This window comes from Ptychodera flava, assembly GCF_041260155.1.
Source record: "Ptychodera flava strain L36383 chromosome 23 unlocalized genomic scaffold, AS_Pfla_20210202 Scaffold_24__1_contigs__length_23054250_pilon, whole genome shotgun sequence".
In the NCBI taxonomy this organism is placed as follows: domain Eukaryota; kingdom Metazoa; phylum Hemichordata; class Enteropneusta; family Ptychoderidae; genus Ptychodera; species Ptychodera flava.
Genome location: NW_027248278.1, coordinates 16,600,730 through 16,617,563, shown reverse-complemented (window position 1 = coordinate 16,617,563; position 16,834 = coordinate 16,600,730). Strand labels below are relative to the sequence as shown.

The 16,834-nt window shown below is 37.1% G+C and overlaps 1 long non-coding RNA gene across 1 annotated transcript; it reads left to right on the top strand.

The window, feature by feature from the left end:
* Positions 1 to 5,173: 5,173 nt before the first annotated feature.
* Positions 5,174 to 7,321, top strand: LOC139125033 (uncharacterized). The gene is made up of 3 exons (XR_011550131.1): positions 5,174 to 5,314; positions 6,551 to 6,737; positions 6,982 to 7,321. It is a non-coding gene; the product is annotated as an uncharacterized lncRNA (long non-coding RNA).
* Positions 7,322 to 16,834: the final 9,513 nt, after the last annotated feature.

Here is a 16,834-nt window from a genome sequence, read left to right as displayed (position 1 = left end):
TGCCTAAAAATGTAATGAAAATGCGTGTAATCAACAACAAAGTGCCTTTAGCAATATGCCAAATTCCAAACATGTCAAGGCAAATGCCTATCACAAACTTGAATAATGCCTAAAATACTAGTGCCAATGAATACATCCATTCAATCGACGTTATGAAAATATGTGAATATAAGTGAAGACAATCAAAATTCATTTTGTTACTGCAAATATCTACAATGCCTACTGATGGAGCCTTCAGTAATTACAGGGGGATGGGCCGGGGGAATTCCGTGCGCACCTGTACCATAAAAAGTGATCCTCCCCCCTAACCTCTCTAAAATTTACCCTCACCCTTGTCCGACATTCTTAAACTTGACCCTCCCCAATCACTGCAGCATTCTCCCCAGGAATAACTGAACCAGTATCGCTACTCCGCATAACATTTGGTTTAACGTTTATGTAAGTTAGGGACAGAAATTAATAGGGGGAGGTCTGGCATTTTGGGAGGGGATCATACATTTGCGAGAGGGTGACTAAACCATACGCAGCAAAAGGAAAGCAAATCATAAAGCATGGGAGTCTATCAGGCAAACTATTGACAATTTTCCCACACAACACAAGCTATATCTGTACATTTACATATGTTTGATAATATTATGTAAATATACTTTGCTTGAAATGGAAAGGAAAGCGCGCATGTGTGTACAAGAAATTGTTTTTGGAATTTCATCGAAATGTTTATTCACTGTTCATTGCAGTCTATGTGAGATCTATGAACAGTTTTTCCAATATAAAACATAACACTACAAATATATGTGCATTTATAGACGTTTGATGATTGAAATACACTTTGCTACCTGTCCCATGAGTTTTTTCCTCTTGTATTTCATCAGTTTTAGCTGTTTCAAAGTGTTTAATGTAGGATCCACTGCATCTTCATTGTTAGTGAAGCTTGTCGATAATGTATATGTATTTAAAAGAATCGGTGTATTTCGTCATGTTTTCCTATTGAGTATATATCGCACGGACAATCGAAAGTTTGGCTGTAAAATCAGCTTCTGTTAAAGTTACCCTCCACCCTCAAGATGTTTATGAAAAAATGACCCTCTCCCTCGGACAGTTTTCTAAAACGTGACCCTCCCCGATTTCCCAGCCCACCCACCTGCTATCACTAAAGACCCCTAAGAGTGCCCAAACGTTAGCTCAACAACCAAAAACATCGACGCAAATACCTACAATGTTGATGCCTATGATATAAGTGCAAGTTATTTAATCCGCCACGGGGTCATAAATACATCAGCAACTTGCATTGACCACATCTGTGTCTGTGTCAATCACCGGATTGGTGAATCGGGCGTTATCCAGCTGGCTTTTCTGATCATGATGCTGTCTTTGTCACGAGAAAGTGCAAATTACCAGCAGGCCTACCAAAACACATAAGACCCGTAAATTTAAGAATTTCATTATTAGTTCATTTATAAGAGACTATAAGGTGTACCGTGGAATTTAGTTTGTATTTTTGGTGACGTTGAACGTGCATGGGCTATTTTTAAACAGTTGTTATTGAATGTTAGTAATAGACGAGCACCGATTGTTAGTCAACGTGTCAGGGGTTACAATCTTCCATGAATCAACGAAGAAATTAGAGCGATTATGTTGGAAAGAGAACACCTGAAAGAAAATGCCAAACAAAAATGTATTAAATGTAAAGAATGTATTCCGTGCAAGCCTATTTAGACCAAGTGCCGACCTTAGAATGTATTTCGGCAAACTTTTCGTGTAATAAATGTAAAAAAATTTAAATCGGCAACTATCGGCCATAGCTCAAAACCCATTGACATTGCAACTAGTTTTAATCGCTTCTTTACCTCCATTGGAAATTTACTGGCAAAGAAATTTAGTGTTTCAAAAAATTCACACATACCTCACTTGTCATGTTACGACAGCATACAAAAAAGTTTTTCATTTGCAAACATATCCATTGAATTTGTTCGAAATCAGTTATGTAACCTTGAAACAAATCATTAGGCTGGGATAACATTCATACCAGTTTTAAAAGTGTATGCCTGTGTGTTAGCTGAACCCCTGGCTATGTTGTACAATTTGTCTTTGTAAACAAATAGAAACCAGCTTACTGAAAAACTGCAAAAGCTACCCCCTTTTCAATTCTTGTGATACCACTGACCCCGACAATTACAGACCAATATCTATACTTCCAGTACTTTGTAAAATTTTCGAAAGGGCTATTCATGACCAGTTACACAACTTCTGGGTTAGCCTGTTTAATGACTAATATAGTAAAGATACGATTAAAACCCTATAAAGTTTTAAATAAATCTTGCTACGGCGAAATAAATACCTTATATATCAGTCAAACGGACATAACGGATAAAATGCTTACAATATTTTACATGTGGCCATATCCGAAATACGCTAACTGCATTCGATAGTCCGCCTTATATTGTCTATACAATTTATGAGAATGAGAACAAAGGTATTGCAAATGCCTAAAATGATCAACTGTATGTCAATGGCGATACTGCAAATGCCTTAAATCGCCATCTCAATAACCATCTCAATGCCTAATAACGCAAGTGTAATGCCTTGGATTTAGAAAATCGGAATCATGCTCTGAAATTCCAATTGATAACATTTATTCTTGTATGCATTTATGATATCAACAGCGTTCCATGGCGTTCCATTTGCCCAAATAATGGATGGCATGTATGCCTTTATTTCATGACAGTTGGAGCTATTATTATTCGCTCTTTTGTTTCTGTTCTATAGTTTGATTATTGTTATTATTATGCCTCTTTGTCCCAAGTGATGTCTTTGTTGTGCAAAGTGTCTATGTTATGCTAAGATATCGTTGTCAATTGTAAAAGTATGAATGATAGATAATTTTGGTCATTCGATCTTTTAGACAAAAGGACAAGATTTGGAATGCAATGTCCTAAACAAATGTTTGCTATGTTCAAAGAACATTGTAATAGTTTATTGCGTTCAAACGCTTCTTGCCCATATACAAGTTTCGGAAAAATCATATATACAATAAGTTGAAGTCATACATAAATGTAGCAACACACTATTCAGCATGCACTGTCTTCCTCTTGGAAAAAGCTTTGAAAATACATTTACAGAGATTATGAGTATAGTTTTGTCTGCACAAGTCTTGTGAATTCAAGAATATTCGCTTCTGTCTTAAAATACACTGGTAAATACACTGGTAAGTATTCCTGTCCTCAGTTCTCTATAAAACGAGCATACCAAACGAAAATGGAACTCATCCTCAACTTCCCTAAGATAGCATAATGTACAAAGTCTGTCTCGTAAGTCAATATTTTCTCTTCGCCCCTCTTCAATAGCTAATGGTCAAATTCCACAGCGAAACCGAGTAAAGGCTTAAATATGTTCTATAGACTGGATAGTATGGGCAGGCACACCGGGTTACGTCCCTGAAAAATGTTTCGTTTTCCTTTGGGTATGCCTTAATATTCCAGGAGATGGGTGATAAGTATCAGTTTTTGCTGGAATTCGTGTCACGAGTGTCAGATGTGTGTAAACAACAATGGCAATTTAGAATAACTCAAAAAACAATATTCGCACCTACCTATACTCGACTGTAATATTCAACATATTTAAGTATGCTTGTTTTGGTATTCTGTCACCTGGCATTTCAGCCAGTATTTTACACAGCGTTTTATTGTGAAAACGAAAATAGGCAAATGTCCACATTCACCAATTACTGCCTCACTAGTTGTGTGACTTTGAACACACATTAATCTTGTACACCATCTTCTCTGGATTCTTTCCAGACAGTCATAAACCTGATATCCCCTAATTTCACAAAACACAAAATTGGTGTAATCATTGCATCGACAAGTTAAAATGAAAATTTTCAATCCTATAGAAACTGTCAAAATATCATTCATAATTATACACATTCATTCATGACATTCATGACGAGACCTGTGACCTCCCTTGCGAAAAATGACTATTTTTGTTTTATCAAGGTTTACTTTCATATTCCATTTGTTACAAAATTTAAAGAGAACATTTACAAGTTGTTGTAGATTTCTGACTAAGTCCGCAGACATAACAGACAGAAAAATATCATACAATTCCTGTGAGCTGTATATCAATATGACCTGCATTTGCTAACATTGTATTTAGTTCTTCAATGAAAAAAGAGAATAACAACGGAATTCGAATACAGCCCTGGTGCACACCATTAGGACAATTAAAATATTGAGAAATATCATTTCGTGATTGGACACAAGCTTTTACACTGTTGTACATAGAGTGAAGTATTGTGTACAATTTTCTTTTCACACCAAGAGACATTAGTTTGTATAAAAATAATGTGTGCTTTACCCAGTCAAAAGCTTTTAGAAATCGATGGATAGACAGTAGAACTTTTCACGTCTTACACTCAAATATTTCTGGATAGTTGCATGCAAAATAAAAATGTTATCAATTGTGCTATGTCCCTTTGCGGATACAGTGTTCATTGAATCTGACCATTTTGTAAATTTAGCATTAAAGATAGAAGTAAAAATTTTACCAAGTTATTTTAACAAGGATATACCTCTATAGTTATTTACATCGTCTCTTTGTCCTTTTTAAACAATGGAACTACGATAGCGCTGGAACATTCAACAGGAAAACTGCCAGAATCCATCAAAAATATAATGAAATAACTCAACCAAAAGTGTCTACCGACGTCTGCAGAAAAACGATAAAATTCACCAGGAGTGCCGTCTGGACCTGGTGATATTCCAGGTTTTAAACTTTGCGGACTTCGAATTACTTCATCTACTGTAATGCGGGAATTCACACAAATATCAAAGTCCGTATATCTGTATTGCTCTAAATCAATTCCCATGATTAAGGAGAGAAGACACAGTTGTTTATACTAAAGTTCTGCCTTTTCTAGACTGAGAAAAGTTGTACAATCAGGTGGAATTTTGAAAGTTTCAACAGAGCGTCTTTCGCATGGCTCTGCCAGTATGGCTCCATATCGGTATCTACATGCAAAGAGTGTTCCTGGCAAAATGACAAGATCTTAGTATCAAAAAGACAAGATTCGGCATGCAATTTTCTGAAAAAATGCTTTCTATATGCAAAGAGTATTAATAAGTATTGTCTGAGTATGCAAATCAACGAATCAGTCAATATCAATGGACAATATTCATTGGTCTAAAATGGAGTATTATATAAGGAACCCAGTGCGTCCTTCATCTTGACAATAAGCGGCATACAAGTTCAGAGGTTCAAGGCAAAATCTCACAGTGCAGCTTCTCAGCTCGTGAAGTTCAGACGGACACAGAAATCGGTGAGTGACTTGTTAAATTAGCAAACCAGTACTTATTGAAGTGTTAAGTGAGTAGAATATGGAAGGAGTAAAGAAATGATCAGCTTTCTTGATGTTAACTCCGTCTAAGTTTCATTGTCAGGATTTATTTATTCTTATCTTTCCAAACCTTGTTCATCTTTCCTGAGTATGCATTATTTTAATACAATCTTCATTGCGTTCTGTAATCACTTGGTCATAACTTGATGTTGGTAGTAACTGTTGCTGATAGTTCGTGTGTTACGTTTCGATAGCTTAGCATGACCTTAATTATACTGTACTGAAACAGCTTAAATATGTTCATGTTTAATGTTTAATGTTAAAGACAATTGTTCCTCTTGATTTCGGGCAAATTCATAACCTTCCAAAATCTTTAATCTGAACTTTAATGAGATCAGATGTTCATATTTAGAGCGATCATAGATGTTTTATCCCGAAATCAATATAGTTTAAAGTTTGTAAAGCTATCTTTTATATATTTCTTTTATAAACATGCTTTTGTCTTGGGTCGTTTGTAGCGATAAAATAGTTCGGAAATATCTTCGCCAGAGAGTGTAAGAAGTTCTAAAATTTGTTTTTCTATTCATTTCATTGTCATGCATGCCGACTACTTGAACATGTATTGGCAACACTAGCTGTATCAACACTGTTTTGTAATAATGGTGTCAGCAAGGAATTCTGGGTGTGGTCTCCATACCACAAGGCACTCAGTAGCTCTTCAATGGCGACGTCGTCCTAAATTTTGATTTTATCATATCGTCATGGGTCATTCGTCCATTGCCCATATATTGTATTCTTAAAGTTGGATGTCAATCTAGGAACATGGTCTTGAATTTTTGCTTGTGGAGAAATGCACAATCATGCTTAGGTGATTTGGTCCTTTATATTTCGGAAATAAGAAGCATGGGTCGTAGCCAGGAAAGTTTCGATCGATTCTAGTGCCTTAAATCATTTCCGTTCGCAGATGTGACAATCGAAAATCGGCGATAAAGTATAGAACAATGCACAAGCATCTGTTTGCATGTGTTGTCTATTGCTTCAGCTGCATCGAAGGCTTAGTTTCCTCAATAGTAATATTCGTTTATACAAAGTGCCTTGATTAGCATTGTTATGAAAACCATGCAAAAGTTTTACCAGTTTATGATAGTGACAAAGGTATTTTGAACATTGAACTAAAATACTGCACATTCATATATTGCTTTCCCTGTCTCTGATTAGATTTATTTGGTTAACTGTTGATTGAAGAATATTTCGTGATGATGAGGACCAGATTGGCATTACTTTTGTGTTTGGCTCTGGTGATGAGTCTCATGATAAGCGACTCCGAAGGTGTCAGTAGAAGAAGAAGAAGAAGGCCTGTGAATAAATTGGAAGACAAACGCGAGGGAATAATAAATGAGGTTATGTAAGTACATAATTTTTTTCAAGCATAATATTTAATCACTATAAATGAAGTTGATATAAATCACATACACGACGATTGGTACAATTAGTACTTAACAGGATTATGGTATTGTTCGCTGTATTAGTGAATTCACTGCCCAGTGGATGTTATGATAGACAAAGTTGAACCTTGTAGACTTTTTCATGTACTCCAACAAATAGACATTTAGTTCTAGAACAGAATATATATTCCATCATTTTGACAGAGATGAGCTGAAAGAAGAAATTCAAGAAATTGAAGGAAGAGAAATGAAGCAGGAATTAATCGACATGGTGTTTGGAGAAATGGCCGAACAATCTGAAGAGCCAAACAAATAATAGGAAAAGTTGACGAAACTGGGATTCAAAAGTGATAGTCATCATATGTAACCAATGTTTAAATGTAATATTGAGGTGGTGGTGTTAATTTTGTCGCTATAATAGACTGTCATCAGATATCAGTAGCAGGGCTTTTCATTTGTTGACATTTTTGTACTGAGAATGTTCAACTCCTGTACACATTTCGTCACTTTGAATCAGCTTCCAATAAACTATTTCAGCAATTTATCATCTTTGTGGGAAGTATACGTCATTACTCTTTACTTCGATCTTTGCACTTTTAAACTTTTGCTTACAGAGGGGGTTCAAGATGCAAGGTAATGAATTCACTTCGCCAAGTTCATGCTTCAACTATCATGGGTACGATGCCGTATTTGCTTGCATGTTGTCAAAATTACCGAACATGGCACCTTCTATTAAGGAGTCAAGTTCGCAGAGACTGGCCACATTTTAGAAACGGCTTATTAAAGATATAATTTAAAGCCTATTTTTTGTGTGATCAAGGTTAAAAGCAGTATACGCCTCTAAAGAGAAAGACTTAAACTTCTGCTCAGAATGTCTTGATAATCATTCACTTATGATATCAAAAATAAATTTCGGTGGTCACCGTACCAATGCTCGGAACTAGAGGAACAAATACAGAAAATTTTGTGATACTTTGAAATTCAAAATGGCCGCCATCCCTGTGTTAACTCTATGAAAATATAAATTTTGGATATTTAAAAAACTAAGACGATGAAAGTGTTTCTGTCTCCAAGAGCTTTAAAATGAGCCCCCTAAGAGTGATAGATCAGACGAGAGTTGTAGAAATTAGAGAGTCCGAAAATCTGTCCCCGAGGCGCGTTCTACCTTTTCTCGTTGTGGTCCTAAAAATCTGGAAAATATGGTATTCTTCAACGGTCAGCGTGACCCGTGTGTGATATCCAGTGTTAATGGTGAAAACGGAATTGCAGTCATTTGTTAGCGACATTGGATATTTTTCAATATACATTACGTGTGATATCCTTGTACTTGGTAACATGAATTTGGATAAATCTTTGAGATGCGTTACAGCTTCATACATAACTTTGTTTGGCCAACATTACACAATAGATCTATACGTCTACTTGGAATTTCTTCGACCTTTGATTCACCAAAAAAACTGCCAAAAAGGTCAAGAAAAACAGACAAAACACACAAGTTTGTGTCTCGTAAACCCTCCTCGTAATTCCCACCAAAACAGAATCTAGCCTTGTGGTGAGAGACTGAGTCGAACGTCCATTCTGTTTATATGAAGATCTGCATGCAAAGCCATTGGTAAATAAGCCTTGTCAGTAATTGGAACGCATCCTGTTCGAAATTAAGCGTATGATGATCGACGTTTTCAGAAACGATTGGCCAATCAACAATTAGCGACGGTAACAACCCCCACTAATAGAACAACACTTTATTTAAGGAATTTAAATTACAGATTATAATTAATTCCTCTTTCTTCATCGTATCATAATCTATGGTACCAGACAAATTAGCGATCAACCAACTTGGCGAAATCATCCCGCTCTTGTACAGTGATATTTTTGGTTTTGTACAAACAGTAAGTTAGTCGTGTGTATGTTTGTGTGTCTGTGTCCGTGTCTGTGGCCGTGTGTGTATGTGGGTGCCTGTTTCTGTCTCTACCTCTCCCTATGCGTCTGTGTTCAGGATTTTCGTGAAAATGTGTAACACAAAGATAAAAATAAAAAGACCCACGTGATACATCCGTCCCTCCTCTGCGTAGTGAAAGCTAAAGACGAGTACAAAATCAAACAATGGTGGTATGGAACAATAATATTTATATCCCTGAATTTAACTTAACCACTTTTGGACATTTTGCTCTTTTTGTGGAAGACAAAAAAGCACCAAGCAATAATGACATGAAGTGAAATGCCAAGTATCCTTGACGTTTTAATGAAATGTGAAAAAAGGAAGAGCGTGAAAAATTCCTCCCCGTTCCTGGAATTGAGAGGAAAACTACAGAACAGCCTCAGTCAGAGCAGGGCACACGTCAAAGGTCAACTGGTGAGGAAAAAAATTACAAAATAATAAAACACTGGAGAAGAGGCACATATTAATCCACCAAAAAGGTGTGAGCCTCAAAAACGCCACCACCAACTTATGTCTAGAAATGGAGGTTGATTGGGTGGAGAAGGGAGGATAAAATTGTTTGGAAAACCAAACTGCCGGCTGCTTGTTTGGCGGTGAGACCCTAAAGAGGCAGAACAATGTTGTGACCCCCCTTCTAAAACACCAATAAATGGAGCTCTATTCGCCGGAGAGTGCGGTCTACACCTGAAAATATGAAAATTACAACTGCATGTATATAAATCCGATTACCTGTCTATAATCGTGGCTTTGTCACAAGTATATGTTATACCCAACGCAATGGTATGTATGACAAATGGTCTTCTGCCTCCAATGTACTAATTTAAATACGATTTAAATTCTGAAGTTGTCAGGTCGAAAGTAGTTCCTGGTGGCAATCAGTCGAAAAATGACTACGCAGCCCGCTACAACATCAACATGATAGTAATGATTGTAAAGGGCGAGCGAAGTTCGATATATGAGTCATGTAATTATGTCATGTTCTCCATATTGTCCCATTGTGGCTCCACATTCAGGAGAAAATCAATAGCTTCCTCAATATTTCGCCATTTCAACTTCGCAGCGGTTGTCACATTTGCCAGAATAATGTTTCACAATAGTAAATACATTCCTAATGAGTTACATACAATCCTCGCTTTACTATCTTAACATTTCTGTTCTTTGGCTGGATTTGTAATCTGTCAAAGCATTTTATCGAAGGCAGATGTTAGCAAACCCGCACGAATGTTAACTTGCGAGTTCCTTGTAATATAAAGATATCATTTCGATCAAGATTATATGACATTTACACGGATGTCTTCCTTTCTCATAAAAGTTTGGCCACGATGACGAGTTCAAAAAAGATATCATTCTTCTACAAGACAGTGACATGTCCTCGTTCGACAAGGTTACGTGTTATTTCTTGTCTAACATCCAAATCAGAAAACGCCTAGAAATCCGGTTCATGATATGTCTGATGCCTGTCTAGACAGAATTAAAAATGCATAGGACATGAAACGGTGGCAGATTTGTAATAGCGAACTTCCTGATCGGTGTAATAATCTGAAAAACGATCTTCTTCCCTGTTATTTGAACACTGCTGTTGCCTCAGGTCTCAGACGACGCTTATGGTGTACACAGATACAAATCATGCTTATGTTGGAGAGTAAAAAACGGAAAGGCATCATTGTGTCATTGAAAGGCTTATTCTGATGTAGATAAGTATGTCAGAGTGATTGTACAAACTGGCAATGGATTATTAGTTATCCGCATGGCATTCTATCATGAAACTTGCTATCAATTATATATGTACCGGACTTGCAATTAGCCTGTTTCAGTCTTACCAACTTTCAAAAGGGACATATACCTGTTCTGAATGATACATTGATTAGGCTAAGTATCACAAATATCGGTATTGCCGCTAGTGTTTTGAAGCCTGAAATGCCTTGGTTCCATATGAATAGCTGGGTCTTATTTATGGTAGCGACTGTTATTTAGTAGACTAAGTTCTCTTCCCTTTCATTGAGAAGCAATATATGCCTCCTTTTAACTTCTCTGCCATTACCCTGAAAATTAATTTACAACTTTCGTTCTATACGTCATCTTGACTATTTGAAGGCTGAGGGCGTCAAAGCATAAATTTTAGAAAAGATGGCTTATTGATGCCTGTGAACTTGAGATGATCCCTGCAACTTTGACTGTTGATTTGAAAATTTGTCTTACATCCTCTGGGTAAGAAAGTTTGATTTTCAGTCATGCTTGAAATAATGTTTATCACAGCTATAAAAAATGTTTTGAACCGATATCAGAGATAGTGATATCTCGGGACACGCATCGGCCTAAGTACTTATTGCCTTATGATGCAATGTGGGCTGCTTCTCAGATTTACTTCGACACGTACACAGACTGGGCAGATCTTTTCTCGGGCGATCGCGATTACTTCAGCTACTGGCAATCCAGCAATAAATACTTTAGCGGATTACTGGTGTCATAGGCATAAGCTATGTATCACATTATTCAAAGATAACACTTGCTACCATGTAGATGTGATAAAATGAGTTTGTTCATGTAATTTGATATTAATTTTACATAATCGATCTACGGCTATGATAAACTGACTATAATCATACCTAGTGGATAGGTATTGTATCATACATGTTGAATATGTCTATTGGGATGTTAAGGGGTGATATAAATAGGCAATATATGTGGCTTTGCATAAATAATTCATAATATATATATATATAATATATATATATATATATATATATATATATATATTATATATTATATATATATATATATATATATATATATATATAGCAGACGAATCATTTGGTACATCCCCCGTTCAACAAGGCAGTGAAAACCAACATCGGCAGAACATTCCTGAACTTGATTAAGACCCACTTTCCAGAAGGCCACCGTCTACACAAGCTCTTCAATAAAAACAACGTAAAAGTAAGCTACAGTTGCTCAGAAACATGGGAAGTATAATCAAAGCCCACAACAACCAAATACTACATAAAGACAGGGAGCAAGAGAAGTGGTGCAACTGCCGCAAAAAAGACGATTGTCCACTTTCAGGAAACTGTCTCATCTCTTCAGTAATATACAAAGCCACTGTCACCACAAGCAACGATCAGAAACACTACATTGGACTCACGGACTCAACCTTCAAACAAAGATACACGTATCACAAGTACACTTTCAAAACTCCCAAGCACAGAAATAGCACAGAGCTCTCAAAATTCATATGGAAACTCAAAGACAACAACAGAAACTACGATATCGAATGGTCAATCATCGACAGAGCTCCCTCCTATTCAAATAAAACCAAACGCTGCAACCTTTGCATAACAGAAAAACTCCATATAATTTATTCAGATAGCAAATCAACCCTCAACAAACGTGCTGAATTCCTCTCAAAATGCAGACACCGCAGCAAATTCCCCTCTGTAATAACTGACTTGCCATTGGCACAACCGCTTATTTGAATATGCATGCCCACCTGCAACACAATATAAACAGTTCAAGTGCCGCCAAACCTTCACTCCTGATGATTGCTTAGCGCATGAAACAGCCTGTAGAGTGACAACTACAAGTTCCTAGATTCTCAGTATTACCGCCCTGCAGAAATGCATTGAGCACTATACTTTGCCTGCATTGACAAGCAAACCATTTTCGAATATATATATATATATATATATATATATATATATATATATATATATATATATATATATATATATATATTCTGTTGGTAGTTTCGATACAACGTTTCGTCCTAAAAGTAGGACTTCATCAGGTTGAAGATGTCTACAAAAGGAAAACACAGACAAGGCATTAAATGCTGAAGGTACTTTAGAAGCTGAGTAAATTACAAAGTTACAAAAGATATATGGTATTATCATACATGCTATGCCTGTATTGCCATTCTTCTATTGTTCAGACGGTACTGATATGAGCCCATATTTTAACTAGTGAAAATACGAATTATATTTTCACTGTAACCGAACTACTTACAGCGACGCGGACGCGTGACCTTCGCTGTATGCATGACCTTCGTTGGTATATACATATAAAACAGCTGAGCGAATAAGACAAATGACAATCCGAAACGTCATTATGATTATATGGTCAAAATTTGTTGTTTGCAGTCACTTCATGGGCATTGCCCTTAGGCACAAGTACAGTTGTACCAAAAACATACAAACAAACGTATTGAAAATTTGTATAATTTGCCGACACCTGTCAATTCACGGCCGGTCCCGTGGCGGTGCACGGTGCAGTGTTTTCGTGTCATCTACGCTGCTGAAGATTACACCATGGAAGTATCATTACACGTAAAGATATCGGTTGACAGAGCATCATGATAGAATCGGTTTACGACAAGTTTCCTGTTGATGAGCTTAAAGTATCTGGGCGGTGAATTACATCGTTTACAGTCGTAAATGAGCCACGAAAATCCAACCGCACTGAAAATACTCGCGACAGACAAGGTTGAAGGTGCACATGATATTTCCAATTTGTACCTGTCAGTTCACAGGTCATGATCGTGTCTGGTGGCCGGTGGCACCGATGCTGTGCGGGTTTCAGATACAATGTGCCATCTGGGGAAAGTCAACTTTCGCTTCGGTTGTTAAAGGAAGTTTAGTTCTATTTAGGCAAGTCAGGAAGGAAAATATACGAGCAGAAGACGGAAATACCTTTGAAATGTACTTTTATTCGTACGGCAACAAAATCACGAACGAGTTACGACACTAGTCTACAGCTTATACAGTGTACTCACTTCATGTTTTCACTAATCCGCTTACTGAGATGGTAAATTCGGCATATTTGACGTCTGGGAACATGTATAATTCTTCGAGATAAACTGAATGGTAGTGGTACGGGTATTATATCCACTGTATGTGCATTCATAGATGTCGTAGAGCTGCTTGCTCTGTGCTCTAAGCTGTTCATACTCCATAAGAGTTTGAGCGTGGCGCGAGTATTTTGACCCAATTTTTGGCGGCCTCATAACTTTCACACAGGGATGAGGTTATGTATTAAAACACGAAAACACACCCATTGTGTGAACTTCCGCCTATATTTTACATCCACCGTCATTTAAACTAAAGATAAATCTTCTTCAAATTGTAAAAACCTGTGTCGACATCGTAATATTTAAATTGTTTGCTGTAAAAGTGCTCCATAAACCCTCCTTTGCAGTGGAATGGCCCAATAGCGGAATAATATCAAGAAGTGATACGGTTGTCATCACTCCTTAGCAACCAACTTTTTATAAGTACAGCCTGGAGGAAGCAAGGTCGATTTCAAGTTGATTTCGTCGCTAATTTCGAAGCGTCTGTAGGAAAAGTCATAACCAAAGCATGCATGTATGATAAAGGGGTTATTACACGAAGTTAGGGCGATACCGCGTCGTATTCTCGTGATGTGTCCGTATTTTGACTCGTTGCTGCGCAACTCGTCAAAATACGGACACATCACTCGAATACGACACGGTATCGCCCAAACTTCGTGTATAAGCCCCTAATGACAATTCTTACCGTTTATGTGTGGCGCAGATGGAAAGTGGCGATTCAAAATTGGCGGTAATGATTATTTATAGTGCCTGTCCGAGGGCGCTGTGAGCTATTGTTCTTTAAATTACCTGTCGAGCACAATTAGCTAAGAATGTTACTCGTATTAAGCTGATTATAATATCACACGTTTTGTGGAGTGTGTCATATAGTAAACTGTTCTTTTTCATGAATTACAATCCCGTCTGCGTTTGTCGAACTGGTTGTTTAAAATGTGACGTTGGTTTCAGTCCTATATCATGTGTACGTGCAATATTGTTTTTAATGAAGTACATAGGGAACGGTAGAATGCGTCTGGGAGACATATATTCGTCATTTTTACAATATTTTACCAACGGATGAACTCTGAAGCTCTTGGAGGAAGTTAAGGTTTCATCCTTTAACTTTTTTGAAAATCACAAAGTTAATTTTCCTCATACATGTGACACAGGCTTAGCGACAGCACAGAATGCGCCAAGCACGCAAACAGGCACGCACGCACATATGTATGCACATGTGTATGCACATATGTGTATGTATGTATATATGTATGTATGTATGTATGTATGTATGTATGTATGTATGTATGTATGTATGTATGTATGTATGTATGTATGCACATATGTATGTATATATGTATGTATGTATGTATGTATGTATGTATGTATGTATGTATGTATGTATGTATGTATGTATGTATGTATGTATGTGTTACGATAAAAGAACGCGACTATAAAAATTGACGCCCGAGAATCATATGTTATATATCTCTTGATCTCAAGCAAGCTTCTTTCCTATTCCCAGTAGAATTTAAATTGTTGCTTGGTTTTCGTTATTATATCAGCAAAATTTTCATATATTTTGAAGTCATTAATACCGTCGACTAGATAAACTTGTAGCTTTAACTTTTCAAAAAATAATGAAACTGGTAAAACCATCTGATAGTTCCCCCTCTACTGTCTATTGTAAGAACAAAACAGCATGAAGTGACAAATTCGAGGTCGTTATCCTTGTACGTAGAAGATGCACACGCCCTCAAGCGTGGTATGTAACACACGATTTATTCTATTTATTTCATTCCATTTCCTACATCTATGCTCCTTTAAGAACACCAACGGAATGAACAATCAGAGCTCAATAAAAATTTGTTTGAATATGGAACTAAATAGTTTTCTGATCGGTGTGAAAGATATACATGTATATAGACACTATGTATTTTTACATGACTCCGGGTTTAGGGTGAATTTCAAATGTTGTCAAAACATTCATGACTTGCACAAACTGCCATTATTGTCCTTTCAGGAAAACCAGCTATTATGCACTGGAATACAATGAAGGAATGGTTCTCAGTGCTGAATGAGTATCGTAGAAATAGAGATTATAGATAAACTTCTGAGAAGTTCCCATTGTTTTTATTTCCCATTTCGAGTGCAAAGCTAAAAGTGAAGGAGCAAAGACTAGAGAAATATTCATTATACCTTGCTCACTGAATAATCTTCGCGCTATCATATACGATCTGATCACAGTCTTTCATTATATTATGTTAAAGGGACATAAGCTGTAACTTGTGGCAAGTTTATCATTATTCTGCTTCTGTATATCAACTTCCGTGTCTGACCCTAATCTGTTTGTCATGCTGAAATTTTGAGTATTCTTTTTGTCAACACAGCTTGTATGTGTGTAGTGATCATTGGCAACGGGTATTGTTTAAGGCGTGAAGCGGTTACGTAACCCATCCATGTTCGCCTCGACTCAAGTTGCCCTCACCTCTCTTTTCCGAAGAGTGCCGACCATGAATCCGTCGGTAATTTTCGGATTTTCGCCAATTGTTAAGCGAAAGTATGTTCGGCAAAGTTTGTGTTGTTGTTGTCGTGTGGTGCTGAGCAGAATTGACGTGCTGGCGAAAACGGGAGTGTTTTGAGCTTCAGGAAAATGAGTTTTACCGTTTTAAAAATTCCTCTCATATTTTTATGAATATATAATGAGTGTGTTTGAACCAAATTTGAAAGTCTTTTATCGATACTGTCTGGTTTTACTCAATGGTTTACGGTCAGTCATACCCTCTTTTACACGTGCGTCAAGGAAGAATATTTATGAAACCGCTGCCGTGTTATGTTTTGATTGGCGTGAAGCAGTGTTTCTGGCCTGAGAGCTCACAAAGTAACTATGGTTGCTACGCGACTGGCAGTACGATGCCATCTCGTCGTATTTTTCGCATAATCTCGTGTAATTATCAACCACAAACAAAGCCTCCAAAAGTTTAACACCTTTGGAGCTCATTTAATATGAAAAGCCAATAGTCTACCGAGACGACCATGGAACAAAAGGCATGCAAGCGTTGTGACTCTGTTTATGTTACTCTGTGATGACACGTAGTTTTACAAGTCGAGCGAGATCTTCCTGATGCTCATCACCAGCACCAGGAATTCTTATGAAGAGCATACAAACAGTCCGTTTGGGTGAAATAGCAACAAAAGTGGTGTTACATGCATTTCCATTGAAGAACGGCCAGGGAGAACGGCCTTTTACAGAGCCTTTGCTCATGCTTGTGTTCTATGGTCGCACAAAGGATTTTTAC